We start from the raw sequence: 20,331 nt of genomic DNA on the forward strand, positions 1-20,331 counted from the left end.
TTCTATGCTTGGTTTACCTGGCAGGGGGAGGGGCGTTCATACAACTGCTTCTCCTGGCGGAGGCAGGGGTGTTAGTTTTCGGTCCCTTGGGCCAGCAAATAGGGTCCCACTACTCGAGCCCATCACTTCTACGCCAATGCCAAGGTTCAACATTACACATTCTGACACCACTGGTGGGTTTGAATCCCAAAATGTTCCTGAGTCAGCTTTACCTTCGGGGAACGGGGAGGTGTCAGCTAATATATTGGCAGGAATTGTTGAGCGGGTGGGTAAATCCATTGGTGAAAGCATAGCATCATGCTTGGAAGCGACAAAGTCAGTGAGTACTGGGGGTCTTCAGAACAATAGTGGGATGGGGGGACTTACCATTGGTGACATTTCTCATATGGGGCTGGTGTTAAGATCTGATGTAAAAGAACCAAGCTGTTTCAGGGGGGATGGTTCTGAGAAGTGCACAGTACAGGAGTGGGAGGAGGTTATGTTGGGTTACATGCGAAAGAAGGGTTTCAATGCACAAGAACAGTCTGATGAAGTAATGAGTAAGCTTATGGGACGGGCACGAGATGTTGTCCGAGTTGGATTGCGCAGTGATCCCAAAACCGACTTGAGCAAAGGTCCAGACCCCATGTTTCACATCTTGAGACAACATTTTAGTGATGCAGTATACTCTGATATGCCGTTAGCAGATTTTTATGCAACTTTACCCATGACTGGTGAGAGCTCATTCGACTATTGGATCAGACTGAACAGGGCCATTGATGTGGCTGAGGAGGGCATGAAAAGACAAGGCAAAAGGTTGGAAGATCCTACTCGTGAGGTGACTGTCATGTTTATCAGGCACTGCCCTGATCCTGAATTATGTCTGATTTTCAAGTGCAAACCTCTTCATCAGTGGACTGCTGGGGATGTCCACGAGAGGCTGGAGGAACAACAGAGGGAGAGAAAAGCCAGACAGCTCTCACGATCGAGTGTGATGGTCTCCACTTTGAGGCAGGAGGTGTCCTCTCCAGTGCTTTTGCCCATGGCTCAGCCCTCACCAGCAGCTAGGCCAGAGGCCGTTGAACACACATCTGCTTTGTCACCAGCACATGTACTCACCTCGTCAGAACCGCTGGCCCAAGTTATCGCTTTGTTGGAGCGTGTGTTGGAGCAAGGCTCCCTGACAGTGAACAATTCTGGGTTTCGTCCGCAGCAACGGCCCAGGAGAAGGATGGCCCCATGCTCAGTGTGTGGTGATGCTAACCACAATACAGTGGAACACTGTAGAACTGATCGTTTATGCTTCCTCTGCTATGCTCCTGGACATACACGCATGTCGTGCCCTCAAGCCTCGTCACAGGGTCAGGTTCCCCAGCCAGCGGCGCTCCCACAGCAGGGCTCAAGCAACCAGCAGGGAAACTAGATGGCCCACGCGGGGAGGGGGCAAGTGTTGGGCCTGTAAAAGCCCCCCTAATTGACTGTGATGAGGATGTGGAGTCTGTATATTCACATGCCCGTGATTCTGTGGAACCTGGTGTGGAAGTAATCTATCAGAATATACAGAGGCTGGCTTCAACTGACAAATTGTTCTATACAAGTGTTGCTGTAAATGATGTGATGGAATTGAAAGCGTTAGTTGATAGTGGTTCTATGGCATGTTCGCTGAGCTCAGAAATGTTGCCACGTCTGCAGCAAGCAGGAGTGTTATCGGACAGCTCACTCAACCCAGTTAATGTGGTGCTGGTTGGGTGTGGAGGTTTGAAGACCAGACCTGTGGGAATGTGTGAGTTGATGCTCACAGCGTATGGACATAAAGCCTCTGTCCCTGTCTTGGTTGTGGATGGTCAGGTCGACGAACTGATTATTGGCAGCAACTTCATCAAACACCTCCTGCGTTTGATGAGGAAGAGCAATTTCTCTGAGACACAGTCGACAGAGTGTAATGATGATGACGAGCAGCTCTTCTCCCTTCTGGCCAATGTGGAGAGGTGGCGGGGAAGTGATGTGCCGGACAAAGTGGGGACGCTAAGGCTGAAGCAGGCAGTCACTTTGGAGCCAATGCAGGAGCATTTGGTGTGGACGCGACTGAAGAATGCTCAAAACATTTCTGCTGGAAGTGCTGTTGTCATTGAACCCACTAGTGCACGTTCAAGGCCTAGAAACATTCTCATTGGAAGGACCGTGGCACTTCTGAGAAATGATGGATGGCTTCCAGTGAAGATTATAAACCCGCTTCTTCAGTCGGTGACACTGCGACGAAATGCTAAGGTGGCTGATGCATTCCCTTGTATGGCGTTGCAGGACTTTGACATTGATGAGCCGGTGGTGTCAGGCACCCCTCTGACTCTGCAGCAGCAGATGCTGAAGGTGGATGGTGGACCTGAGGCTGACAATAAGAGTGCTGATAGCTTGACCATTGACAGTGCATCCGAGTGCAAAGGCGAGGGTAATGAGGTGCTGCGAAGGCTGGGGCTTGGGGACGTGGATGTTGACTCCCCCCAATTGTCGCCTGAGGGCAGAGCCACGTTGGTGCAACTGATAGCCCGCTATGAGTCCATCTTTTCGAGGCACAAGTTGGACTGTGGAAAGGCAACGGGATTTGTGCATAGAATCAGGCTGAGTGATGACAAACCTTTCAGATTGCCTTATCGGAGGTTGTCTCCAAATCAGTACGACAAACTCAGACAGACATTGGATGAGATGGAGGAGTGCGAGATAATTAGGAAGAGCAACAGCGAGTTTGCCTCTCCGCTTGTTCTCATCTGGAAGAAGTCGGGTGACTTGCGCCTGTGCACGGATTTCAGGTGGCTCAACGCGCGCACGATAAAAGACGCTCATCCTCTGCCACACCAAGCAGATGCTCTGGCAGCTTTGGGCGGGAATGCCTATTTCTCAACAATGGATTTGACATCTGGCTATTACAATGTGGAGGTGCAAGAGGAGGACCGGAAGTTCACGGCTTTCACCTCGCCGTTTGGACTCTATGAGTACAATAGACTTCCTCAAGGCCTATGCAATAGCCCGGCCACGTTTATGAGAATGATGTTGAGCATATTTGGTGACCAGAATTTCCTAAGTCTTCTCTGTTACCTCGATGATATTTTGATTTTCGCTCCCAGTGAGGAGGTGGGGCTGCAACGTCTGGAGATGGTTTTCGGTCGTCTGAAGCAGCACAATCTCAAATTGGCACAGAAGAAATGCCACTTCCTGGAAAAGTCTGTGAGATTCTTGGGCCATGTAATCAGCGAAGCTGGTATTTCCACAGATCCTGAAAAGGTCCGGGCCATCGCCGAAATGACAGAAGAGGATCTCATGGAAGACAATTCAAGTGTGCCCTCTCAGTCCAAAATCAGGTCCTTTCTGGGAATGGTGGTCTACTATCAAGGATTTATAGAAGGCTGCTCAGCCATTGCTAAGCCTTTGTTCATGTTGACCACTGGACCCAAGGCTCCGCGCCATGGAAAAGGGAGAGCGAAGCGAAAAGTTACGAGAAAGCTCTCTGCTTCGGATTGGACGGATGACTGCAAATTGGCCTTCAATCTTCTGAAGCAAGCCCTTCTGGACCAGGTCCTCCTGGCCCACCCGGACTTTGAGAGGCCGTTCTTGTTGTCTGTGGATGCGTCAAGCAATGGTTTGGGTGCCGTTCTCTCTCAGGTGCCTGAAGATGGAGGCAAGGCCAGGCCAGTGGCTTTCGCAAGTAAATCGCTAAACTATGCACAGTCTAAGTATCCTGCTCATAGGCTGGAATTCTTTGCCCTGCGCTGGGCAGTCTGTGATAAGTTTGGCCACTGGCTAAGAGGGCGGCCATTCACAGTCTGGACAGATAATAACCCACTGACTTACATCCTGTCTAAGCCCAAACTCGATGCATGCGAGCAGAGGTGGGTTGCAAAGTTGGCCCCATTTGAGTTCGACATCAAGTACATCCCAGGGCCCAGGAATGTGGTGGCGGATGCATTGAGCAGGCAGCCGTTTGTGAAACCTAGTGCCCTCCACAAGCTCACAAGGGTCCCTTACAAGGAGCTGTTGGAGGAGGCTGCTGGAGTCCAGGCTGAGAAGGTGCAGGACGTGTTCCGCTGGTCCAACCATCCATGTGGGGCAGAGCTGGAGAGATGTTCGACTGCGGTGAGCGAGGAGGTTGTCTTGGGTGTCAATAGCCAATCCGTCTGTGTGTCCTTGTCGGGTGATGAGGTGTCTGCTATTCTGGCTTCCCATTCTTCTGGAGAGTCTGGGATTACGAGTCATGCGTTCCTGCTGCCACAATTGACTCAGTCATTGGTGCCTGCTGAAGTGGCTACAGTTGGTGCGCTGTCACAGGAGGACTTGATGTCAGCGCAAAGGCAAGATGATGCGTTGTCCAGAGTGATCTTCTATGTGGAGAGGGGTCGGAGGCCCTCCAGGAGGGAACGTCTTCATGAGCCATTGGAGACTGTGAGGCTGCTTAAGGCATGGGAGAAGTTGTCTCTGCGAATGGGGGTACTGTATCGTGTATCCAGGAACCCTGTGTCCAAGAAAAAGTCTTATCGATATGTTGTGCCCGCCTCACTCAAGTCAGTGGTCCTGAACGGTGTCCATGATGAGGCTGGACATCAAGGTCAACAAAGGACACTGTGGTTGACAAGGCAGAGGTTCTTCTGGCAAGGACAGGAAACTGATGTTAAGGAGTATGTTAAGTGCTGTAGGAGGTGCGTGTTCAGCAAAGCCCCTGAACCTGAGGCTAGAGCACCGTTGGAGAGCATCATCACCAGCGAACCCCTCGAACTGGTCTGCATTGATTTTCGGTGTGCTGAAGATGCTTCTAACAAGTCACTTGATGTCCTCGTTGTCACAGACCATTTTACCAAGCTGGCACATGCCTTCTTGTGTCCCAATCAGTCAGCAAAAGCTGTTGCCCGCCAACTGTGGAACAACATATTCTGTGTGTATGGCTTTCCCCGTCGCATTCATTCTGACCAGGGGGCCAATTTTGAGAGTAACTTGATTGCGGAACTTCTCAGTGTGGCAGGGGTGAAGAAGTCTCACACAACGCCCTACCACCCCATGGGTAATGGTGGCGTTGAGAGATTCAATAGGACTTTGGGCAATATGATACGTGCCTTGCCAGCTAGGGCTAAACACAGGTGGCCCCAGTCGCTGAAATCTCTGACCTTTGCCTATAATTGTACGATCCATGAGACCACTGGACACGCCCCATTCCACCTGATGTTTGGGAGGACACCTCGCTTGCCTGTTGACATGATGTTCGGGGAAGTGCTGCATGATCCAGAGGTTGTGGACTATGATGTCTTTGTCCAGTCTCTCAGGATGGATCTGAAGGAGGCCATGGTGGCTGCCCAGACGTCGGCTTCTAAGCAGCTGAAGAGACATGCAGACCTGTACAACAGGAAAGTCAGAGGGTCCCCTGTGGAGGTCGGGGATCGTGTGCTGCTTGCAAATAAAGGGGAACGTGGCAAGAGGAAACTCGCGGACAGATGGGAGAATACACTTTATGTTGTTGTGGAGGAGAACACTGACATCCATACATTTAAGATCTGCGATACTACCACTGGCCGTGAGAAGACTGTGCACCGAAATCTCATCATGCCAGTTAACTTCCTGCCGTTGCTTGATACAGCTGAGCAGGCGTTGGATGATGTTACCAGTTCTGATGAAAGCGATGCACCTACTGAGGAGATGGGTGTTGAGGAGAGAACAAGTGTGTGGGTGTCGGAGCTGATGAGCAATCTCTCATATGATGGGGGGACGGCTTCCGTGGAAGAGGAGGACGGACCGAGTGAGGGACAGGAGTTTGAGCCTGATTCCGGCCAGCTGGCTGATGTTCCTGTGGGGAACGGTGTGGACGATGGCTCTGAGACCGTGGATACGACTGCCGCGCACGGTGCCATGACAAGAGCTAGGTCTAAAGCCGTCCAGCTGGCTGATGTTACTGTGGGGAACGGTGTGGACGATGGCTCTGAGACCGTGGATACGACTGCAACGCACGGTGCCATGGCAAGAGCTAGGTCTAGAGCCGGGCGTTTCATAAAACCTGTTCAGAGACTCATTGAAACTATGCAGACACAGAGAGTTTTGGGTGATGAGTTTCGGAGAATAGCTGTATGGGTGTAAAAAAAAAAAAAAAAAAAGAAGCAAGGTTCAGTATTTATTTTTGTTTTATTTTATTTTTCTCCATTGGGGGCCCATTTTCGAAGTGTTGCCAAGTGTACTTAACATGTAATAGGCATGTTTACCTGGGGACTTAGTCCTTCATTCTGGTATGGAATGGTTCTGTAAAACAGGGATGTTTGGTGACACGTAATTGCAAGGCTTTGCACGCCTCAAATGGTATTTTGTTTGATTGTAAGGGCAAGTGGAATTCATTGGGGGAGAGTGTAACATGATTAATAGTGCTTCCACTTGCCCAGGCATTATATTGTATTGTGATACAGTGTTCTGTGACTTTAAGAGTACAGGCGGTTGCCTTTAAGGAAATGACGTAACCTACCGCACTTCCTATTTCATATGGGCTTTGAAAGCGGTAGGTTGTGTTTATTTTGCGCTGCAGATTATTTTATTATTTTCCTTTACAATTGTGTAATATATTGATACATATATGTACCCAAAGTTGTTAAGACACATACTGTGTTCTCATGGTACTGCATCTGCTTTATTTCCAGCAAATACTATTGTGGAAACGTATACAAGTCAGAGCAGAGCAGTGATTGCCTCGTTGTCTTTTGTACAGGTACATATTGTATTTATTGTCATGCTATTTCCTATTTCATATGGGCTTTGAAAGCGCAAATACTATTGTGGAAACGTATACAAGTCAGAGCAGAGCAGTGATTGCCTCGTTGTCTTTTGTACAGAATAAATCTACTCACTGCTGAGATCCTGGTCTATGGTGCTTCATAACACAACGCAAGATCACGTCTGTTACATAAAGCACCTTGGATAAAGGTGCTATATAAATGCACCATTTACCATTTATATTACTTACTGTAGGCCCACGTCAGCATGTGATTTACACTTAGATGAGGAGCTTTGCCCCCTCAGGTTAGACCATAATTATGATAAAATGGTAATTGTAGCCTACTGTAGTCATATTCAAAATCCATCAAAGTAAAACATCTTTCAAATGGTTACCTTACTCTACTTTTGGACACACTACATACTGCAGTGACTGCAACTGTTTCATGGAACACTATTTGTTAGCATCAGTGATATTGTAATGGTGGTTATTGTTTTTCATTATATGTATTGTATTTTATATGCTGCCTGTGATCAGGGAGTCCTTAAAAAAAGAGAGCTTACTCTCAATGGGCTTCCCTGAATAAATGAAGCGAAATGAAAAAGAAGAACCACGTATTCTGTCCTACTGTGACACAGCATCCAAACGCCTTTCGCTGCTTTTCTCAACCCCCGTCTCCTTGGGGGAATACCTCCATGTGTTCCTGTTGAGCCAGCAGCTGTTTTAGAAAGCCATAGTGCGATGGCTCCTGTCATTTGGTATGCCATGACTGCCTTCAACCAAAGGGGGGTGTAAATATACCCGAGTTGCTGCATGACATTGTAATTGACTATTCTATTCAGGGTAGAGAAAGGCTTGCAGAATTTATGCCAGTTTGGAAGTGGCATTATCTTTTTGACCCATTGATCAATCACTGGGCCTTTGATACAGAAACTGAGATGAATGGTCTGCATTTCTATTCAGGTAGTAATCATCTTACTTCAGTTATATGAACTAGACCGGTGCCCGGCTGTAGAGCACTGAGTCGGTAACGATGGAAGTTGGAGATCCATGCCCCACCCGGCTATGGAGTACCCGTTGTACCCGTGTCAGAGTACCCGTTCCACCCATCTGTCTGTGTCCCTTTTATGCCGAATGGAGATTTCTGTATCCGTTTCTCTGTGTCCCTTTATTCCTATATATGGCGTTCTGTGTCAGGCATGCCCAAATATGGAGTGTTGTGATGTCAGAACAGGCCAGCTCCATATATGGAGCCTGGGCAGGGGCCCTGTCCAGAGCCCGGGCAGAGGCCTTTTGTGGCAGTTCTGGACAACTGTGGGTCCGACCGACTCGACACTGCACTCCCTGTGGGGGTGTGGAACACGTGTGTCGATTTTGGAGTCGGCGAGGCGACACACACACACACACACACACACACACACACACACACACACACACACACACACACACACACACACACACACACACACACACACACACACACACACACACACACACACACACACACACACACACACACACACACACACACACACACACACACGGGGGTCAGGGTAGTGTTGCCGCTCTCGGACGCCGAGAGTGGAGCAGCATATTTCATAGTCAGGCAGAATTGACCTTCCATGTGAATAAATATTCTACAATGCATATTCAACTCTTCATTCTCTCACACAGGAAATGTTCAAATTCCACAACAGTAAAGCCATGAAAGGCTTTACTGTTAGGAGACAGTATAGCCATGAAAGGCTATACTGTCTCCTAAGCAACAGCTGCCCTGGACTGCCTTGGAGAGAATTGACCCTACCTTGACCTTTCCTACCATGCTCAGTGGTGTGTTCTAACGTGGAACTACGGCGTAGTACGTTAAGAACAAAATGAAAACTAGCATATTATGGCCTCGATAAACTTCAAAGGAGCGTATCTGATACGCAGGAGGTGGCAAGAAAGACTTCAGAGGCCCCTGCAGGCTGCCGACAAAACATGTATTTGACTGTTTGTTTCTACTGATCGGGATTCGGGCAACAAGTGACCATCAACATCACCATCACATCACCATCACGTTTGTTTTGGGAGTCAGGCAGGAATGTTGTCACTTCACTAGTTGTAGGTGTCAGGGAACATTTATAGCATCATAAAAGCGGCGATCATCCTTCTATTCATGATGTCATCTCAGCGGAGCTAAACAAATCCGTCTCACCAGTCCAGGGTTGCCAGATTTTTGTGAGAGAGAAACAAGCAACCAGGACTATTAAAATAAGTCCAAATACCGGTAAGCAACTAGGGCAGGTCTGTCAAACGTATTTTTGTCTAATGTTGTCGAATGTTGTAGAGCAGTTCTCAAACATTTTCATGTCAAGGACCCCCACTATTTTGAATCAACTTTATGGAAAAACAAGCCTGAATAAGTAGATTATAATAAGCAGACTTGGCAACATTTTTTGTTATTGATTGAGTTGTCTAAAATAAAGGCGGCTTGCTGTGGTTCGCTACTAACAGAAATTTGCATGCACAGGGGGTGAAGGGCCAATATAGCTAGGCTATCTTTGTTGTTTTTTCGCTGCTGTTTTTCAGAAGTTAGACTGGGCCAGCTATAAATAAACTGGTGGCCCAATGAGTATACGCCACTGAGAGAGAGAGACACACACACGCACGCACGCACACGCGGGAATAAGTATAGTATGACCAGAAAAATTATCTAGAACACACCACTGACCATGCTATGGCAGATACATCTAAAAGTAATAATGTTTTAGCTGTGTCAGTTGACCAGCAAGAGCTGGGTAATGTATGTTGTCTCTTGGGGACTAGCTCAATACGCTATTTGTATTTATTCTGGTGTTTTCAATGTGGAATGAACACCCATTTAGAAGGTAACCAACTGCATTGATGAACTAAATATTGCCTTTTTTATGGTGTACTCTAAGGACTATGCCATCTCCTAAAGTAACTAAACCTTGCATCTCTCAGCCACAATGTTACAGCTTCTCACGACATGGCCTCCAGACTGGCCTCCAAATACTGACATCATATTGATGACGCCAGTCTTCCGCCTGACCTGGCCCTCAATTTAGCGTAATTTTCCTGTGTCGACACTTTTTACGGCGTGGCCGAGCCATCTGTCTGCGTTTGTCTGTCTGGGGTTAATAATAGAGCTGTTTAAGTTTAAAACGAGAACGTCTGCAATGCACCGTCCAGTCATAATCTTGAATTTAGATTCAGAACAGAGTAGCAGCCCTGTAGTGTCTCCATAATGAATCAGCTGCGTGTGGAGGGACATTGAGCTATGAATCATACAGGTGAATGAAATCTTTCATAATTCATGTTGCTGTGCATAACTCTAGCAATCGGCCCGTGTTTGGGGAGATAAGCCAGGTGTGGGGAGGGTGATATTCGTCATTTGTTATGCATACTCCTACGCCACGGCCTGGGGCAGCACCTGTCAGTGTTGGGTGAGAGGAGTAGGACGGAGGTGCTACGTCCACCCGGACCGGTGGGGGTTCCTCACTGGGGAGGAGTAGGACGGAGGTGCTACGTCCACCCGGTGGGGGTTCCTCACTGGAGGACGGAGGTGCTACGTCCACCCGGTGGGGGTTCCTCACTGGAGGACGGAGGTGCTACGTCCACCCGGTGGGGGTTCCTCACTGGAGGACGGAGGTGCTACGTCCACCCGGTGGGGGTTCCTCACTGGCAAGTGAGAGAGGGATACAACAGCAGTGACTACACACAGACATGTGTGTGGGGAGGAATCAATTGGCAGAATTAACTTCTAAATTGGGGAGAAAAAGGGGTAAAGAGCACACTTCAACTGAACGGTGTTTCTCATCCTGACCAATTTTATAACAGTGCTGTGATAAGCCACACCACACTCTGTTGTCCTGCACTATACAGATCGGCAGATGTCGACGATACATACTGTACCCTACAGACGGTCAGCTGATGGTGTTGGTTGTGCGCCATGAGTGAGAGGAAATAACTCTCCATGCCAGGAGAAAACCAGAAGGCTGTGTGCAACAACAACAAACCACTGAAACCTGAACCAGATTGGATTATGCTTAATTTGCATGATGTGTCCCACCCACTCTCTGTCTATGTGGTTGCTAGCTTGCTAAATTGCTATAGGAATATACTGTAGCCTTGTGGGCATGTATCACACGCTGCTGCAGACAGACAGACAGACAGACAGACAGACAGACAGACAGACAGACAGACAGACAGACAGATAGACAGACAGACAGACAGACAGACACAACACGCACACACACACACACACAGGGGTGAATGCAAGATCCTCCACCCTATGGCAGACATTTTAGGGCTAGTTTCATTTTTAACAAATTAATGACCAAAGATCTCAATATAAACATCTAGCAAAATCTTCTAAAAATGTAATAACTTCCGACCCATCTCTAAGCTGCCTTTTATTTCCAAAATTTTAGAAAAAGTTGTTTTTAATCCAAGTTTCTGCATTTTTAAATACTTTCAACTCCATTGATACATTTCAATCAGGTTTTAGAACTCTGCACAGTACTGAAAGCGCACTATTAAAAGTACAAAATGACATCCTTTTAACCGTTGATTCTGGCTCCTGTGCAATTTTAATCCTGTTAGATCTTACTGCTGCATTTGACACGATCGACCACAATATTCTTTTAAAACGTCTCGAATATGAGGTTGGTTTTAAGAGCACTGTTTTAAATTGGTTCACCTCTTATTTAAAAAATCAAACTTTTAACGTTACACTTGGTACCTACTCATCGTCCCTGGCCCCTATCACGTGTGGTGTTCAAGGGTCAATCCTGGGGCCTCTCCTCTTCTCCCTATATATGCTTCCCCTTGGCTCTATTTTTAAAAAACACGGCATTCCTTATCACTGCTATGCTGATGATACACAATTTTATCTGCCAGTCACACCGAATGACACATCCTCTCTGAACAACATTTTTAACTGCCTCGATGACATCAAGGGATGGATGGCTGCAAATTTTCTTCAGCTAAACCAAAAGAAAACTGAAGTCATCATATTTGGCCCCCAGAAATCCATAAATGACCTCAAAAGTTCCCTAGACCCCCTTTCTGCAAATTTTCATAACACAGCTGTAAAGAACCTGGGTGTTCACTTTGACTCCAGCTTAAATTTTAATAAACAAGTATCCAGTGTAGTGAGTAGCAGTTTTTATCAGTTAAGAATAATAGCAAAAGGAACCTTGAACCATTGAAACCTATTTTAGCGTACCGTGACCTGGAAACCGTGATCCATGCTTTTATCACCTCTCGACTTGACTATTGTAATTCCCTGTACCATGGCCTGACTTAATCCACTCTGCCCCGCCTACAGATGGTCCAAAATTCAGCTGCAAGGCTTTTAACAGGAACCAAAATGCGCGAGCACATAACCCCGGTTCTGGCCCAACTGCACTGGTTACCAGTGAAACACAGAATCAATTTTAAAATGTTACTGTTCGTTTTTAAAGCCCAAAATGGCCTTGCACCAGAATATATTTGTGACCTGGTCTCTGCACCTCTAGCCTCCAGGGTACTTAGGTCAACCTCCCAAATGCCCCTTGCTGTCCCCTCAGCGAGCCAAAAAACCAAAGGCGACCGGGCCTTTTCGGTAATTGCCCCCAAACTCTGGAATAGCCTCCCATTGCATATCAAATCCAGCCCAACCATCGAAAGCTTCAAATCATCCCTAAAAACTCACCTTTTCTCCATTGCCTTCAGCCTTTTCTTATATGAAGTATTGCTAAACGTTTATTTTAATTTTGTATTTTATGATGTAATTTTTTATATGGAAAGCACTTTGGGTCAACTTCTGTTGTTTTTAAAATGTGCTATATAAATAAAGGTGACTTGACTTGACTTGACTAATAAAAATCCTTGGGTGGCGCAGTGGTAAAGTGCCTGCCCACCACCGCAGAAGTTGTGGATTCAAATCCACTATGGTACAAATAGCTTTGTCGAGTGTATACCATTACCGTCCAGAACACAATTGGCACTACAGTAGACCAGGTTTTAGAACATGTTTCTTCTCCCTGCTTAGAGAGAGACGCACACACACACACACACACAGGCTGCAATTATTAATAATGCGAACCACACCGACCCGAATGAAAAGACACACACAACACACGCACAACAACTGGCAAAGAACTGGAACTTGAACCATGAACTTGTAGTAGGGTACAGACTCATTCTCATCATCTATAATTTTGTAGTTTAAAGATATCACAAAAAAAACTCACAAATGAGGATGGGACTATAGTTTCACATTGTCAGAAACGGATCTAATCTACAGTACAAAGAGAGCCAAAAGTACACAGGTCAGGTCAGGAGGATATGTATAGTAGTGGCGAATGTGAGGTATGCTCAAAATAGCACAGCAGAACTTGATTTGACATTTGGTTCGTTTTTTATTTATTGTAGCGTACGGTGGTTTTTATTGTGCACACTTTATAACATGTTATGACAGGGGTAGGCGGTAGGTAGTGGGTCTCTCTTTGTATCTGTAAATGAGGCTCACTCAACACAGCCGCTCTGGGTTGTTTTCATCTCTGTGTGCCAGCCCATGGGGATAGCAGCCGGAACAATGAGAGAACGACAAAACACCAGCGATATCCAAGTCAAAAAGATAATGAACGCATGCAGGGGACAGCTGGTGCAGTCCAGAGCTGTATAGCTGCAACTATTGTTTATCTTCTTACACGATTAATCTATCAATTACTTTTTCGATTCATCAAATAACCAAGAACTGCATTTTTTAATGCCTTTTTGCATTTGGTTGCAACAAATTGATTAACCACTTAAGCACTATTTTATACTCCATCGCACAACGGTGTAGTGCATCAATAGTGAAATTAGCCCATTTATAAGCGCACAATGCATTGCAAAGCGATGCTTAGAATGACCGATAAATTATTTGTTTTGAAAATCGATCAAATCAATTACTTTGATTAACTGATTAACTGCACCCCTACTGAGCTGGCCAGGGTTGATTGGTCAAGTCAACGGGTGTCCCCTCCTCTGAGGCAGGAAGTAGAGGACTGCACCCTCTCAGCTCACGCAGGGATTGCTGCAATGCAGGGGTTTCCCATATAAATATGAAGCTAGTCACAGACAGACTGTGTCTGACAATCAGCCACTGATTTCACTCCCTTTGCTTTATTCTCTTCTTTACTTCCTTCCATTCCTCTCCCCTAGATACACACAGACATAAGGACACATAGGCCCGCGCATACAAATGCTTGTGTTTGGCTGGGTGGTTATAAGGTCTCCAGTCATATAATAGCAAAGCCAGTAACTTGATACGGTAAATGTAGCTAGCTCTCTCTAACAAATCCCTTTGCTGGGATGATTACATTATGGTGTCATTCTATGAAGGATGGGAGAGGTGTATGAGGTCTATAAAGTCAACATGGACATAGAAGTAACGCCATAACCCCTTAAATACAATGCTGAACGGAGTCACTTATTTTCACTGAATGTTTGCCCTAATAGGGACGCTAGAATACATGCGTTTAGCCGCTTAAGCCTTCGTTGACCAGGGTCCCCCGGGGTCTATACTTGATCCGCTCATATATCCTTTATCTATCTCACCATGTTGTGAGCTTGTAGATCAGCCATTTGTGCCTAATGTTCGCCCCAGCATAGCGAAGCTAGGGTTCATGTAACTGTCTGACTAGCTTACTTTCAAATGAAAGGCATTTGATGATTATTTAATTGCTGAACATTGGGCTATAGGTGTAGGTACTGTGCGAGAGTCTCAGGCCTTTTACCAGAGCTAGTGGCACTGGAGGCAACGGAGCTGTGCTGAGGTGTACAGGTATATGAAAGGAACATTTGATAGATGTTTTAATTAAATCTAGGGATACATTTAGGAGAAACAGCCCCAAGCCGTTTGAAAATGGCTGATAGTTTCTTCACCATGACGTCATCACTCCTTCACACTGTTGCCTCCATTCAATAATTGGTGGTGGTGGGTGTGTGTGTGTGTGTGTGTACGTGCGTGCGTGCGTGCGTGCGTGCGTGCGTGCGTGCGTCTGTTTTTGTTCTTAAAGATCAAAATGAAGCCGAACTACAGTAGGACATTTGATGACATCCCTCTAAAAACGTCCACCTAGTTAGATCTCTTTGATTGGCTAGAGAACCACACAAGGAGCAGCCTCATCGATGTTCTATAGTAAATTACTGTAAAGGCAATGCTGAAAGAAACTGTAAAAAAAAAGCGCTGACCTCTCTTTAGCACAAGTGCTGACCTGTTGTCAAGTTGAGACCATTGCATTAATGCCAACCATTACAGCACAATGACACTTAGGTAGAAACTGATTCCTTATTGATTGTCTTTAACAAACAAGCAAGTAAACAATGCAGATTCTGCCAATGTTCAACTTTAGAAAAACCCAGTTATGCATTTACATTTGTATTATAAAAAGTTAAAAACTAAACCAGTATTATTTACCCGTTGTCAGAGTAGTCTACCTATTCTGTCTGTCAGACAGAATAGGTGGCCTATACTGACAGTCTGTCTGTTTCCCTTTGAGGCCCATAAGTTGTGTCAGGCATGCCCAAAGTCCGGGCCAATCTATTATGTCATATATTGATCAGGTCAGAGTGATCTTGTCATGTTGTCGTTGAAAGCTAGACCAGAACTATGGCATGAGACTGCATGCATAATACTAGACAGAGCTGCCATTACTTCACAGACACCAGGATAGCAGGATACTGACCATGATACTGACACCAGGATACTGACCAGGATACTGACACCAGGATACTGACACCAGGATACTGACCATGATACTGACACCAGGATACTGACCAGGATACTGACCAGGATACTGACACCAGGATACTGACCAGGATACTGACACCAGGATACTGACACCAGGATACTGACCAGGATACTGACACCAGGATACTGACCAGGATACTGACACCAGGATACTGACCATGATACTGACCATTATACCGACACCATGATACTGACCATGATACCAACACCAGGATACTGACCAGGATACTGACACCAGGATACTGACCATGATACCAACAACAGGATACTGACCAGGATACTGACACCAGGATACTGACCAGGATACTGACCATGATACCGACACCAGGATACTGACCAGGATACTGACACCAGGATACTGACCAGGATACTGACCATGATACCGACACCAGGATACTGACCATGATACCGACACCAGGATACTGACCAGGATACTGACACCAGGATACTGACCAGGATACTGACACCAGGATACTGACCATGATACCGACACCAGGATACTGACCAGGATACTGACCAGGATACTGACCAGGATACTGACCATGATACCGACACCAGGATACTGACCAGGATACCGACACCAGGATACTGACACCAGGATACTGACCAGGATACTGACCATGATACCGACACCAGGATACTGACCATGATACCGACACCAGGATACTGACCATGATACCGACACCAGGATACTGACCAGGATACTGACACCAGGATACTGACACCAGGATGCTACCGACACCAGGATACTGAAGAGAATACTGACACGCTTGTCACTTGTCCACCCAGCTCTCATAGACTTCAATGCATTCCATCAAACTTCCAGCTCCTCCAGGTTTCCCTCCCTATGTGTTCTGTGTGATTTCTCCTTCTTCAGTATACTCCTTAGTTATACTTGTAGTGATAGTGTGTACAGTGCAGTATGCCAGTAGGCCAGTTTAAAATTACAGCTAAGTAAGTAAGTGCTCTTTGAGAGCGGTTTTGAAGGAGTCTAGGGATTCACATTTCTTAATGGCTATTGGTAGCGAGTTCCGCATTTTTGTGGCATAGGGGCGAAATTAATTTAGTCCTTTTTTTTGCCGAATCTGGGTTGCATGTGGTTTGTTGAACTCCATCTGGTGTTGTGATTGTGGACTTTGTTGACATTAAGGAAGTATTTTGACAGGTATATATGGGTATCTTAGTGGTGTAGAGAACCTTGTAGACCAGGCCCATTGCAAGTTGCAAATTGCAACCGTTTTTCCGAAGAGGAATAGAAGTATTCATATCAACAACATCCATACTATAATAACGCCATGGTGACCGTGAAACATTGCTGTCCTGCAACAGTGCTTCAGAGGTACCCAGAACGTTTGGGGCACATGTTAATGTTTACAATATGGAGGTGGAGGAAGCGGCGGTGGTCACTCATTCACCCTCCCTGCTACTAAATCATACTATTAACATCAACTTTTACTAAACAATGGTTAAATCAATCATCTAATAAACAACAAACAACTTACCTTGGAGCAAATGGTGTGCTGGTGTAACTTTCTCCACGTTCAGTTGCTTGTGTGGACTGCCACATAACTTCAGCCACAGGCTCCAGTCACGTCTATCCCCCTCCCACTGCGGTTCAGAAAAAAGAACGCTGCTTACCCTTTTCTGCACATTGTATCCAAAAAGTGAAGAAAATCCAAGTTTTCTTTTTTTTTTATGTTTTTTTTGTGGCTTTCGCCTTTATTTTATATATTTTATGGAGGGACAGACAGTAGGCTGACAGGAAATGGGGAGAGAGATGGGGGGAAGACATGCAGTAAAGGCCGTCGGGATCGGGAGTCAAACCCGCGGCACGCTGCCAGACTGGATTACCAGCCAAGGTGCCTGGACCACTGAGCCATGGCCCAGGCCAGAAAATCCAAGTTTAAACGGTTAAACGAGTGTTTAAATAGCTTGTTTAGTGAGCCGCTTCCATGTTTTTCAAGTAAGTTGTGCTTGTGCGTGTGCATCATATAGACCTAAAAGGTTAGAGACAGAACCGGAGCACTAGCCCCGCCCCCAAGCTATTAATTTCAATGGAAGTTGCTCAGTGGCGTTTTGAAGCACCCGGAAGACTGCCGGAAGTACAATTATAACTCAATGGCCTCAAATTTGAGGTCCTGGGCTGACGCACATCCTCCACACCTCCATGAAAGTGCTGCAGTTCCACTTTTCGCCAGTAGGTAGTGGCAGCTTCAACATTGGATAGCCTTACTGGGGGCTTGGTGTGCATGTCGACTGAACTGAAGTCAGTTGGAAAATCTAATTCCACATTCGACCAGGGGAGGCGCAAAAGCATTTAAACTTCCTTGAAAAAATGGAAGCGGCTGACTAAACAAGCTACCGGTATGTAAACCCCATGATTTAAACGCTCGTTTAACCGTTTAAACTTGGATTTTCTTTGCCGTTCCCAAATTCAAATTAGTGGACCTTCACTTTTTGGATACAATGTGCAGAAAAGGGTCTGTGGGTGAAGTTATGTGGCCGTCCACACAAGCAACTGAACGTGGAGAAAGTTACAAAGCACACCATTTGCTCCAAGGTAAGTTGTTTGTTGTTTATTAGACGATTGATTTAACCATTGTTTAGTAAAAGTTGACGTTAATAGTATGATTTAGTAGCAGGGCGGGTGAATGAGTGACCGCCACCGCCGTCTCCTCCACCTCCATATTGTAAACATTGACATGTGCATGTGTGCACCCACGGGAAAAGGAATAAAAGCACACCTGTGTGAAGTGAGTGGTGCAACTCTGTGGGGGTCCCCGGAAGTTCCAGACCCCCAGGAACGCGCCCAGGGGGGCGGGCTGATTCCGGCGAGCTGCCCCACGTCCGAAACGGTTGAGAAATGACAGAGTTACCGTGTGGGGCTCCCTCTACTGTACCCTCTACTGTACTGTACTGTCACTATACTGTACTGGCACACCCGAAATCATCATATGTACAGTTAATATGTGCGTGTGTGTGTGTGTGTGTGTTAGTTTGCGCACAGGTGTTGAAAAACATCCATGCTATTTTCGTGCTCATACCCACCCAGCCAGCCACCCAGCCAGGCACCCAGCCACACACAGCTCGGGAGTGGTTGCAGCACTCAAAAAAGAAAATGTCCCAAACGTTCTGGGTAGCTATGAAGCACTGTTGCAGGACGCCCAACAGCAACGTTTCACCATGGCGTTATTATAGTATGGATGTTGTTGATATGAATACTTCTATTCCTCTTCGGAAAAACGCTGACATAACACGGTCCTGAGTGTAGGAGCAGCAAGCGTGTCCTACTTAGCAACAGTATAGGGGGAGGGGCGGGAGCAGGGTGGCGCTTACCGTAAGGTCCATTGGTACACCATTATCTCTCATTGAACACACTCTCCCAGTAGGCCAAGGAAGAAACTCCACCCCAAATTATTCAAATCATGGTGCTTCCTATGATCTTCCCTGTCTTCTATGGTGAGGTGCTTGGTCCTGTGCATGGTCCTGCTGGCCTGGTATACATTACTATCTTGATTGGCCTAGTAGTAGCTTACAAAAATAGGTGGTGTCTGAAAGACACACAACCAATCTCAATATCTCTGCCTGCCTGGCAGAGATAATCAAAATAATTATTATTGGAATAGGGCAAGGCTTTAACATTAGTTGTGTTTAGTCCTCACTTTTGCCTCCATCCGTTAGCTTGCCTGAGAGTGTTGGAAACTGATTATTATGAATGATCAACTCATTTGGAAATAGTGAGATTAGTTTTTCTACTGGAACTAGTTTTCACTTATTTGAAACGAGAGAAGGAGATCATGAAGGAAAATTACTGTGAATGTGATTCCAACTGCAATTCCAGAGAATCAGGACAATCAAAGCGATATGAACGCCCCAGTGATGGGTGTCTTTGTGGCATTTGCATAATATTTTCTCATATCTAAACACTCAATGACAAAAGAATCTAACTCACAGGGGTAAGCCCATTAATAAACATAACAGACAGTCCAATGTCCTCTTTCCAAATGACTATTTTCCCATGTGATTTCGCCTCAAATTATATTAGCTTGAAGGCATGGCATGCAATTTGCTATCTCAATTATGAAGCCCACAAATATTACCCTCACAGTGCCTGAAATGAGCCAATCACATGAAACACTGGATCAGATAAGCTTGAAATCTAGATTGTCAGACCTAGTTGTCTTGACTTCTTTTCAACTCAATCATGTCCAAACCTCAGCATAAAAGCACTGAAACTGAAAAAATGTGAATTCCTCTAGACTCACAGCTAAAACACACTACACCGTTAACAGGATTTCATAAGCTCTTGCCTACAGGATATTATTGTCAATTTGTGTTTCCTTCATGCAGGAAATGTGCTAAACGTTTTCTAAATCTATTGTAGAGTATGCTTTTTTATTTTGCCTGCCACGCTGCTAGACCAATGGAAATTTGCACATTGTCAAAATGGATCTATTGATGGCAAAAGATAACGATATTGCCATGCCTCGTCTTCACACTTAGCCTGCCATTGACAGACTGATGACATGGATACACTCACGCGTTCCTCCACCGTGGAGGAACATGTGAGTGCATCCACGTCATCAGTCTAGCCCATTATGTTCTGCGTCATGTGATCAAGATGTATAAGTTTCAGTAGTACACAGCCTTGCAATAGAGAAAGGCCGCCACACACAGACACCGCTCCCAAGGGAAGACAGACAATGCACCCACTGCACACAAAACGTGGTGGAAACAAAGCTGCACTTTCTTTTTTTCTTTTTTTATAATTTTTATCCCACGATTTTGTAACCCATTTTTCACCCCTGTGTCAATTATCTAATGTGATCCTGGG

The 20,331-nt window shown here is 45.9% G+C and overlaps 1 protein-coding gene across 4 annotated transcripts in view; it reads right to left on the reverse strand.

The window, feature by feature from the left end:
• LOC306930373 (synaptotagmin-2-like) overlaps window positions 1-20,331 on the reverse strand; it is a 55,868-nt gene that overhangs the window by 24,004 nt on the left and 11,533 nt on the right. The window contains exon 1 of one of the 4 annotated variants that reach the window (XM_079511308.1): window positions 17,000-17,078. The exons of the other annotated variants lie outside the window; for them this stretch is intronic. The gene's annotated coding sequence lies outside the window, so the exon portion shown is untranslated. Of the gene's footprint in view, window positions 1-16,999; window positions 17,079-20,331 lie in introns of those variants that run through there. 4 annotated transcript variants of the gene reach the window in all.

This window comes from Electrona antarctica (genome assembly GCF_951216825.1).
Source record: "Electrona antarctica genome assembly, chromosome: 9".
Lineage (NCBI taxonomy): Eukaryota > Metazoa > Chordata > Actinopteri > Myctophiformes > Myctophidae > Electrona > Electrona antarctica.